General features: G+C 36.0%; 1 pseudogene; it reads right to left on the bottom strand.

Annotated features, from left to right (window-relative positions):
• Window positions 1-6,809: 6,809 nt before the first annotated feature.
• Window positions 6,810-9,958, bottom strand: LOC130012385 (uncharacterized; annotated as a pseudogene).
• Between the last annotated feature and the right edge of the window lie 952 nt (window positions 9,959-10,910).

Raw genomic sequence — 10,910 nt, 5'->3', positions numbered from 1 at the left:
GTAGTCTGTTTTGTATATTATAACTTTGGCGAGATTAACAGTTAATCTCATCTATTAATTAGCACCCTAGTGCCAGCTAGTGGTCAGGAGATTAAGATTGTTGATTGGGTAATCATCAAAGAAGACGCCACAGCTGTACGCATGTTCATTTAACACATGAATTAAAATAAGATTTTGCGTGTATGATAGGTCTATCATTATTTTCAGGTCCCGTAACGGTATCAAAATATGAGTCCCTATAGAAATGTCAATTTCATAGTCAAGAAATACTTACGTTCATTTTCGTGCATTCTGGCTTTGATGTAATTAAACAATGGCAGACTCGAGAATCGTCGCAATTCGGCTTGTTGGTCGTTCTCATTTTTTGGACCCATGGTGATAAAGAGAATTTTAAACAATAATATCCAAGATGCATTCCTTACTTTGCATGCTGTATGAAGAAGCGACAGTAAAGGGAATTCATCTATCAATAAAATTCTCTTTGAAAAGAAAATTATTGGCCATTTTCTTTATTTCCATTTAAGGCCTATAAATTATATTTTAAAGATGATATGAGATATCAAATAATCACTGCTTGGATTAATTATTCGGAGTAAATAAGGAGTTGTCGATGGCTTTATCATTGACCTGGGACAGTTGATTAGTATTACTTGATGAAGGATAGTAGTCCTTAACTGTTCAATTGAGGCCTTAGTAAATTCTTAATTATTTTCTGTCAACTACTTTTTCTGCTGTTTAATTGCAGAATCTTTTGTACATTGACACCCCTCAATGATGCCCAAAACCACCTAACCATTTGATCAAGAAATAACAACCGCTCCCTCAATAAAGCTGGCACACAATAAGCTGTCAGACCACAGTCGGGTTGTTAGTCACTGATACCCTGACATTTTTGCTCAGTGCTTGCCCCATGGGTGTTTTTTGGGTAATTTTGATATAATGAGTGTCCAATTTACAAGTGTTTTATTTCTCAATCATTGTTAAAAAATAAACAACCCAATTGATTAATGATGTATAGTGATTAATTTTTGTACAGTGATCAGGAAATTAAATACTTGTAAATTGGACACTCATTATCAAAATTAATCAGTCAGCTTTAAACTGGACACATGTACAAATTAGATGATTTATGGTGATTTTAAACGATTTTTACGAATTTTTAAACAAAGATTTGATATTAAACGAATGTGAAAGAAATTAGTGCTAGATACACAAGATTAAACGATACCTGGGTTACAGTGTATGTAGACCCATTTTTTAAAGAAAATGTTTGTGTCCATCAAAAAATATATTAATCTCAGACTAACAGACTGATGCTAATTTAAAACTCTGCTTTTATGTGGATCAGATTTGGAGGCTTGAGCATAAGGGAAATTATTCGTACTGGTGTTGTTGAGAAAATTAAATTTCGGTTTTGCTACATGTATAGTGAACCTGTCCAATTTATGTTAACATTATGTTGCATTAGTAACTATACTAAACAGCAAAAAAAACCCATCAGTACGATTTCAAAATCAGAGAGGCACTTTAATCAAATCATTCTAGAAAACGACTTACTAAATGGATCAAAGCAATTTTTTGTGAACACTATGTTGACACATAAGTGATTAATTCATCACAATTCCAAGACATTACGAGAAGGTTTAGAGTCTGTATTACAGTCCATACATCAGTATCTGGTGTGTCAACTGCGAGTGTCAATAACAGCAGCGCAGCATCGGTACATGGAGTGGACCAGACGATTGAATGCCATTGGCACCTAGAACCACACTCTCAGAAAAGCTTGGCGCAATCCATCGGCTGTGTTCGGTCTCGGTACGACGTTATTAAGTCTCCTCTGAATTTCATCCCAAAGATGCTCAATCGAGTTTAAGTCTGGACTAAGGGCTGGTCAGTGCATAACGTTGACACCATTCTGCTGTAGAAAGTCCTGAGTAACTCTGGCAGTGTGGGAACGGGCATTGTCAGGCTAGAAAACGTTTCGATGACGGGCGAAATGTGGTATGATGTGGGGTCTTGAGAGCTTGATCGATGTAGCTCCCTGCTGTGATGCCGCCTCCTCTCCCTGGACCAAGATTTTGGAACCCCACAGGACCCATACTCTCTGTTTCAGGCCGATTCCACCCCAAACCATTATGCTTGGACCTCCCCATGACACATTGATCAGAATAACACTGGCCATATGAACAGTACGTGCATTATAAGTTACATGAAATTCATGGAGAACACATTACCATCTCAGAAGTCATGTTGCGTTTTTGAGAACATTTCCTGCGTTCAGTTCTGTGTTGGGCAGGAGCCTTATTTTTCAGGTAAAGTTGGAGATGTGGTCACAAATATACAATAAAAACATTTGGCAAATTATATGCAATGCTGATTAAAATAACAAGTGATATTTTCCAATCCATAGACCGACAACAATGCGTTTTTCTAATCCTTCTCAACTTATCGGCTGCCTTTGACACTCTCGATACGAACGACTTACTCGTGACTCTTGAAGAAGAAATAGGTATACATGGAGTGGCTTTTGAATGGTTTCGATCATATCTGTCCAAACGAAAGCAAACTGTTAACATCCATGGTTCCAAATCAGAACCCCGTCCTATGCTCTGTGGCGTACCACAAGGTTCGATGTTAGGACCTGTGTTATTTATAATCTTCACGAAACCGCTGAAAGAAATTGCTGCGCGCTTTGGACTAAAAATCCATTTGTATGCCGACGATACCCAGATCTATATAAGTTTTGAAACTAAAAACCTGCTCAGTTCAAAACATTCAATAGAAGCCTGTTTAGATGAAATCCATAGATGGATGTCGACCCACTTTTTAAAATTAAATCCTGAGAAAACAGAATTTTTGATAATAGGCACAAAACAGCAACTAAAGAAGATTGATTCAACAACCTTAACTTTTCAACAAGAAAATGTCATATCTACTCCTACAGCAAATAACATTGGCGCCATCTTGGACTCAAATATGTCACTCTCAGCCCATATTAAATCTATCTGTTACACATCTTTTTTTCATCTACATAGAATAAGTAAAATTAAAAGATACCTGACCCCAGAAAGTGCCGAAGTTCTTGTTCATTCATTCATATCTTCTAAGATAGACTATCATAACGCAATACTGTTTGGGCTACCAAAGTATCTGATTCAAAACCTTCAACGCACCCAGAATTCTGCTGCTCGCCTCTTAACAAAAACCAGAAAACACCAACACATATCTCCGATATTGAAGCGTCTTCATTGGCTACCAGTTAGTGAACGAATAAAATTCAAAATCCTACTCATAACCTTCAAAGCATTAAATGACAAAGCTCCTGAATACATAAAAGACCTTCTCATTACGCATGGTCTCACTAGAAACTTACGATCAACGAATAAAAATCTATTGACGGTCCCAGCTGTCAATCTTGAGATAGACCGCCGTTCGTTCGCATACTTGGCCCCTTTTCTATGGAATTCATTACCCTTGTCGGTTAGGCTGGTCAAGTCTGTAGAAAGCTTTAAATCTCAGCTTAAAACTCAGCTTTTCAACTAGGCTTATTCTTGTCAGTAGTGAATGACTTTGTTCAAACTTGAAAAAAAGCGCAATAGAAACTGCCATAAAGTATTTTTGCGTATACAAATTGAGACTTCTTATTATTATTATTATTCAGAGTAACATACCAACCTGACGTTTCTTTTGCTGTTTAGTATATTATTGTCAAGTGGAAGTTTATTTTGTTTTTTGCCATTCTATATGTTAAACATACATTATGCAAGAGCTAAATCTGATTATTGCAAGTCTTTATTTAGCCTTCAGATGTCATCGAAATTATAAATTAGATCTTTATTTACACAACAAGCACAAAATCAACTCTGTAGACCCACGGATGGCTTGGATTTAAATATGATTTCATTGATTGATTAAATTTTTAAATGGCGTCGTAAGCGTAGATTAACCGTTTCGTTGACGTCATACTCCCGGAAATTTTAGATCGAGGCTAAATGATAGAGTGTACGAAGCGAGGCCGCTGTTGAGCAAGGCCGCATGTCAGTCAATCTGCTTGAAAGTTCGATATATGGCAGATTCTACAGTAATTGACTCGACAACTTCCCAAATACAAATAATTTTAAAAGTAGCTTTGGATTTGAAATACCGTTTTAAGTCTGTTCAACACTGATCTTTTTATCATTTCGAAGAAGAAAACAGTAGATTATGCCACTCTATCTATAAATATTGAAGATTTTTCTGCTTGTGTTGACAGAGTGCTCCTGTTACTATTCTGAATTTTAACAGGGGGTGTAGCATATGAAAAAATTATGAAAGTTTACAATTACAACCCCAAATTTAAAGGACACTTTCAAGTTTCTAATTTTGTCACCTACAAGATGATAACTCAATTAGACTTTCTAGAATAATATTTAATTAAACAATTTTAGAAAAAGACAGAAAACTGCAAGGAATAAAGTTACCAATTTTAAATGAATTAATCAATAAATGTATTAATAGTTATTTAACAAGACAGTATGAATCATTACGTAATAAAAGAACAGTTTCTTGTACTATAAAAGAGAAAATCATGTGTAATGAGAGGCCTATTAACTGAAATGTCTACTGTTACAGTAGACGGAAAATTTGCAGTAACAGGAGCAGAAGGACAGACAGATGGGTGCTATTGTTATTTTCAGGACGGATCAGAAATTGTAACAGGAACACAAGGACGGAATGATGGGTGCTATTGTTATTTTTAGGACGGAGCAGAAATTGTAACAGGAACACAAGGACGGAATGATGGGTGCTATTGTTATTTTCAGGACGGAGCAGAAATTGTAACAGGAACACAAGGACGGAATGATGGGTGCTATTGTTATTTTCAGGACGGAGCAGAAATTGTAACAAGGACGGAATGATGGGTGCTATTGTTATTTTCAGGACGGAGCAGAAATTGTAACAGGAACACCAGGACGGAATGATGGGTGCTATTGTTATTTTCAGGACGGAGCAGACATTTTAACAGGAACACAAGGACGGAATGATGGGTGATATTATTTTCAGGAGTGTATGTGAATTAGTTTATGTAACGTCCGCTGCCAACTCAATGATATCGCAGACACCTTATATTCAGGACGGAGCAGACATTTTTTTATAGGAGCACAAGGATGGAATCTTTTGTTATTTTCAGGACAAATCAGAACTTTTAACAGGAGCGCAAGTACTGAACAGCATTTTAATCCCCACACTATTTGTATGTCATTATCATCTCACATATATATGAAGAATAAAAAGCAGTTTAGTTCCTTTATGTATCTTTAATGCATATAACAGCGATAACAGTAAAAGTATGTATCTTTAATGCATATAACAGCTGTAACAGTAGCAGTATAACACGGTAACAGTAGAACAGTTTAGTTTCTTTCAGGACCCATGTACTAACCAATGTGTTCTGAAAATATAAAAGAACGCTTATATCTGCTTGTGCTTTTTATTTATCAAAATCAAAGATGTGCAAGTGACATCTTCAAAGATGGATTCTGCCCAGTGGGCTCTACATAAAAATGAAGTACACATGTGATGTCAAAATGATTGTTGCATGTAAATCAGCTTCTCGGAATTCGTCCACAAGCTATAATTTATCTACTTGCATGCAACAATCCCTCAGCTCAGCATGTTACCTAAAAAAATATTTTGAAAGTAAATTTACCATCAAACTTGTAATAAAGGCGATGTCCTTTAACCTCAATGCTAGGTGGAGTTAAAACTTTAACAACATCAGTGTCTATGAGTGTATACTTCGTTTCACCTTCTATCCATAAGCCATCACAAGTTGGTTAATAAAAAAACACCCATGGCCAATTAACAACCTACAAAATAAAAATACATTCGTATGGTTACGTTCAATTGTACTTTGTTACTATGGGAGGCTATGAATTTCTAGAAATTTGATGTCAATTAAAGGGGGTTTCTTCTCAATTAACCCCCTGTTTATTGATTTGCAAGAACCATTTCATTCATGAGAGCTGCGTAAAACAAGTTGCCATGCACTGATCTATAACGTCATGGATTATGCCAGATCAGCATTTGACATCATCGGAAGAGACTGGAGAATGAGAACTAACCTGTCTTGAGAATCAATGATACAAGCAATTATGACGTCGACGTCATAATTAATATGACGTCCTGTAAATCCAGGGAGAGACGTGCAACACCCTTTAGAACACTGACTATACATGGGACGTCAACGTAATTGGAGCTTGACACACCCCAAGCCGCAAAACCGACATTTCGGGTATATGCGATACAACGTCAAGCCGGTTTTGCAGCATTTCGGGTTCTAAGGGTTAAATATCTAATCACCAACCAACCGTAAAATTTAAAGAGAATGCATTTATCTCCTAATTATCTACATGTATGCAATGGGATAAATTATCAATTTATTATTGATATTTTTATTTATCACATAACTGACCCCTTTTACTGTCATACGTCCATGTCATAAATACAATATTACACATGCGTCATAAATGGCTACAGCTCTGCGTTTGGTTAAAATATATAACGTCCTGAGTTATGTGACGTCATGTGCATTTGACTTCATCTGGAGACTGAGAACTACATCCAAATAATCCAGAAGGTTTTTTTTTCAAATTATGAATGCTATGTGATAAATAATAGAATCTTACATTCGTGTCTATGGCATATTGAATTTATTAAACTCGTTCAATAATTTTACTAGCCTAAAGGCTTGTGCTATAATCAAATGGACACTCATGTAAGATCCTCTATTTATAACTTTTGTAAGAAAATAAAATAAACAAAAACAATTAACGAACAACAATCTAAAAATAAAAGATCAACAAATTAAATAAAAAAACAACAATGTCGCAAATTATAATTTCTTGAACTCAAACAGGGTAAACTTCGAACTTTGTTTTTACTTACAACAGCAGGAAAAGTAGACATTCCATTTTTTACACAAACATACTGCCCATCAAGATATACACTAAATAAGTGAATTAATAACATAAAACTTAAGACATAAATGAATTGAAATGGAGTTTAATGTCCCATTTTACGCACTGGTTAGGTTAACAAGAGACAGGCATTTGCCGGGATACGAACTTGGGATCTCCACCATGAGCGGCAAGCATCCTAACCCACTCGACCCCCTTAACGGACTTAAGACAGAAGCTTACAACCTAAATAAGGTGTAGGATACTAACATGCAATAATAAGGTTTCATAGATAATCCAAGTTGACATTTTGTTTCTAGCAATACCTATGTAACTACATTTACTGTTACTGGTTCATTAATTTAAAATTTTCCTACTCACTATGGCTTTGAATAATCAGGTTGTTGTTCCACGGATATTACTGATACCATTTCATCGAATTCATCTGTATTGGATTCCATTTCTTCGTCATCAGAAACCATTTCTTCAATAATTCCGTCTTCATGATGAGTCCTCAAAAGTACCACAAAATGATTCGGCATCCACTTGTTCTCTGGTAATTCTGCACCCTGAACATTAGTCCACATAATATGTGCTTTAGGAAAACCTGATGGAACCATTTTATGTTGAAATGGATAGAACATTCTGTTGAGATCATTGCGGACAGTTTTACTACCATATACTGGATACACAGATCTTATAGGTCTATTTAATACATTAGCCAAAGCGGCTACTTGCCAAACACCCATAAAAGTTCCATTTTTACAGATTTCTAATACTTCAGCTCTGAATATGTTTCGTATTCCAGATGGAGTCAGTTTTTGACCATGATAATGTTCAGAAAACATTGAAAATATCTTGTTGTTTTCATCTTCCAAATATAGCTTTTCATTATTGACCAGTTCTATGACTATTCGCTGTCGAATTTCATTAAACTTACTTTCAGTTCCATAAGCTAAAAGACTCCCACACCTCGGCAGACAATTGCCATCACCATTTATTATAGCAGGATACAATTCTCCATATTCTTCTAAATCATCAGGTACAAGTGTCAGATAGTTTTGATCTATCTTTTTTCTGGTTGACAGAAGAGAAATGTTGACATCTGGTGTAGGAAGTTGCGGGATTTTACTAAAATTTTCATTAACGAATTTCTGTACAGAATCAAAGTTTGAAAAGTTTTGAAATTCTTTGTTAACCTTTCCATCGAACACTAAAAGAGTGTCAGCTGGGACTGTGTCTGTCATATCTTCAGTTTCTACAGTAGACTTTTTAACTTCAATTGTCCTTTTCACAAAATTTTCGATGTAATCCCCATTTAGACATTCTGTATAGTTAATACAACCTCTGCAATAGCAGGATAATGACCGGACTAACATTTCATAATCTTTACAAACATTCTTTACTTGGTGAAAATTTCTGAGGCCCTTCACAGTTGCGGCTTTCACAGTTTCATCTCTATTGATTGCATCTGTGGGAACGTAATGGAAATGACGTTTGGAACCGGCTTCATCTAATCTAAGGTTTTCTCTATCGTTTGCCCAATCAACTATGTCTTGTGCACATCGAATTATAACCTGTCTTCCAAGAATGCCTAAATCGAGTGCTCTATTCAGGCTGCCAAGCTCTCCGTCTGCTTCGCTTTTCCCGTGGTCTGAACCAAAAGAGTTCCATTCGATCAAGGTTTTTCTGGTGGAAAGGGCTGCTAAACAATTCGAACCTTTATACTGGGCAGCACACCCGTCAGAAAATATTACCACTTTCTTGAAATTCCATTTATCAATGTAATGTAGAGATTTATCTATGAAATGCTGTACCGCTGCATTGTCATGTTTCAAGTCGTCTGTCACAAACACCATGGCATCTCGGACAGTTAAGTCTGGAATATCCTTACTGCGGTAAAACATGACCACTGGGTGGACTGTTGCCTGTTTGGAAGCAAAATAATCCGACTTTGCTTGATCTTGGTGATGTATGTTCCGGTTTTTACCAAAATCAACAACCATAAGTACAACATCGATGGGTAGATTGGATTTGAGTGATAGAAACTGATTTTGTTGCCAGTTTCCTTGGAATGCGTGTTTGAAAAATGAAGATCCTTGAACTGGTTTGGTTACATCAGATATTAATTCTTCAACAGCTTCTCTCACAGTGCCGTTTTTGGTCAACAGGTTCTTACGTACTTTACCATCAGATTCTAATTGTCTTTCCCAGTGATACCATACCATCTCTGTATTCATATCTATCAGTTTGCTGTAATGTGTTTCTAAAGTTGTCCCATAGTCACTACAAAGCTCACATTTGCTGTAAATACATGCATGCTCATGGAATCTGGAGGTTTCTGGTTTTTTACATAGGAGTAAAGCTGCAATTTCACTAAGGAATAGATCGGCCTCAATCTTCAAATGTGGTAACCCTGCCTTGACAGCAACTGAATTAAGAGCTTGTAACTTGTATTTTAAATTTTGACAGACTGTACAAACACAATACTCCCAATGCGATTTTGACAGTAATCTGATATTTTTCGGTCGCATCATACAAAATTTGGAGAAACTCACAAGAAAACTGGATGGGTTTTCTTTTCTAAACATGCAAAAAGCCTTCTTTAGTGTGAGTTAAAATTGTAGAAGGTATCCCGGACCATGTTTAGTGGCATACCGTTTGTTTGGCAATGGTCTACTATTAACATAGTAGAAGTTATTAATCTTCTGAGTTGTTCGTGCAGACAAACAATCACTTCTTCTTTTTCTTTTGGTCTTGAAGTTTATACTTCGTTTTTTCAATTTGGATGAAAATTCAAATAATTTCCTTCTGGTTTTTTCTTTTGTCTTCCTACAATCTTCAAGCGCCTTTTTTCTTCTAGGTGTAAGATTTGTCTCGATGTGATTAAAAACTTCCACAAATTTTCTTGTTGTCTTTGGTAATGACTTTTTAACAGCGGAGGCTACATTGTATAAGGTTTTCTTCGTAAAAACAGATGTAGACACAATTAATTCATCATTAAGTTTTTCTTTTTTCATTCTTTTCCTTAATCTGTCCTTTTCCCTCATCCATCGCTTTTTTGTGCTGTTTTGTCTACTTCTCCAGGTTTTCTTTTGTTGCTTCCATTTCTCTCGTTGTATTTTGATTTCTAACCTTGTTGTAATTTTCTGATCTGTCTTCTGTTTTGTACTTTCAACTACTGGTATAGGCCTATAGCTCTTGTGTTTCTCATTTTCACATTTTTGATCATTACCATCTGTGGCTACCTGTTCTTCTTTAGCCGATTGCTTTCTGGCCCTGTACATTTTCTGTCTGTGACAAGTTGATTTCATGTATTTCTCAAGTTGTTCTCTTTCTTTGCTACTTTTTTGTTTCTTAGTTTTTAGAGCTGCCATTTTCTGCCTGTAAACTTTGTTTCTAACTTTTTGTTTCTCTAAATGGATTTCATACTTTTGTGGATTTTCTATTTTTAATCTTTGTCGATATGATAACTTTTTCTGAAACAGATAAATATCAACAATCAGCATCATTCCATCTTTCATCCGGAGGCCTGTTTCAATTCGCCCTTGGCATAGATCGTGCAAATGATCTTTACTGCAGGATGAAACAGAACAACTTGGGGATAACCTGCCTGGTCGGATGGGAGATAAAGTTCTTGACAGCTAGCGTTGCATTGGTAAAAGTCGCCAAGGCTATCAGACATCCAAATATATACATGTATTGTCATTGCCTAATTGGTACTGTCTATAAACATTCATTGAATGATCAGATGCGAACCAGGGACCTCCACCATGACCTTTACATGGGGCTGAGTTAACTGGGGATGAAGTTATGAAGTGACCAAATACCGACCCACTCTTCAATCTGTTTAATTTTTTTCAACTTATTCAGATTTAGTCTTATAGTAATGCTATTGCCAACTGCCATGTGATGCTGTCTTAACAAAATTCACCCTCATTATTGGCAAATAATCATAATGCCTGTCCTGTC

Source organism: Patella vulgata, chromosome 4 (genome assembly GCF_932274485.2).
Source record: "Patella vulgata chromosome 4, xgPatVulg1.2, whole genome shotgun sequence".
NCBI lineage: Eukaryota > Metazoa > Mollusca > Gastropoda > Patellidae > Patella > Patella vulgata.
Note: the sequence above shows the minus strand (reverse complement) of the source record. Positions and strands in the feature narration are given on the sequence as shown.